The sequence below is a fragment of the Nannospalax galili genome, unplaced genomic scaffold (genome assembly GCF_000622305.1).
Source record: "Nannospalax galili isolate Female #2095 unplaced genomic scaffold, S.galili_v1.0 scaffold629, whole genome shotgun sequence".
Lineage (NCBI taxonomy): Eukaryota > Metazoa > Chordata > Mammalia > Rodentia > Spalacidae > Nannospalax > Nannospalax galili.
In genome coordinates, this window is record NW_008360323.1 from 1,592,331 (window position 1) to 1,593,421 (window position 1,091).

Genomic DNA, 1,091 nt, shown 5'->3' on the forward strand with positions numbered 1-1,091 from the left:
ACTCCATTACTGCGTGGTTTCATCTTTGTGAACTAACTAAATTCTTCATGACTTTGAAGGGCTCAAGAGTTTGAGGTCTACACTATGGCTCTAGTAATGCCCGAAAGCTCCTTGAAAAGGCTGTAAATATTTGTGATTGTTAACAGAAACAAGGGCTTTTACTCTTCCACAGTGACTGAGAAGAAGCACAGGAAGGAAGATTCACACACCTTCTTAATTCTGTATTTCTCTTGTTTGAACCTTATGCATGCCTTTCAAGAACAGACCCTTTCATCTTACTAAAAGGAAAAATTATAATGAAACCATCTTCTAGCAGTCTCATTCTGTAACACAGATAAATGTACAAATAGGTATCAAGTTGGACAAGGTCACCTTGAATAAGAATTAACTTTTATTTTCAATCTACTGGAGAGAGACAGTTTAGGTGGAGCAGGCAACCGTCAGCGTTGTGAAATTTGAACACTATCATGAAACTTGCCTGCAGAAAAATATCCTTCCTCTGGATCTGAGGCAGATCCTGAGAGGCAGGCAGTGATTGTCCATGTAGATAAAGACTTTGTCATGCTTGCTTTGGCAGTACATATCCTAAAACTGGAACAAAACAAAGAAGATTAGCATGGTCCCTGTGCAAGGATGACAAGAAAATTCGTGAAGCGCTCCATATTTTTTAAAAAAAAAGACTTTGTCTCCATTTGATATCATTAAAATAAGCATCTAAAGGGAATGGAATCGTTAGAATAAACATCTACAGGGGCTGGGGAGATGGCTCAGTGGTTAAGCTCACTGGCTGTTCTTGCATATGATGTGAGTTTGGTTTGGTTCCTAGCACCCATATGGTGACTAAAAACCATTGTAACTCCAGTTCCAGCAGTTCTGATGCCTCTTCTGGTCCCCATGGGCATTGCATGCACTGGTGCACTTACATACATGCAGGCAAAACACTTATGCACATAAAATAAAAATAAACAATTTTTAAAAATAAGCATCCATTCCACAGGAAAAGTAAATGTCAACATATTAGGAAATGCTTAAAGTGTGTATTATGAACTTTTTATTTTGAGGTAGTTTTATTCTGAGACCATTGTAGATTC

The 1,091-nt window shown here is 38.0% G+C and overlaps 1 non-coding gene across 1 annotated transcript; it reads left to right on the plus strand.

Moving 5' to 3' along the window:
- The first annotated feature begins 565 nt into the window (after positions 1-565).
- Positions 566-668, plus strand: LOC115068821. The gene has a single exon (XR_003848164.1). It is a non-coding gene; the product is annotated as a U6 spliceosomal RNA (small nuclear RNA).
- Positions 669-1,091: the final 423 nt, after the last annotated feature.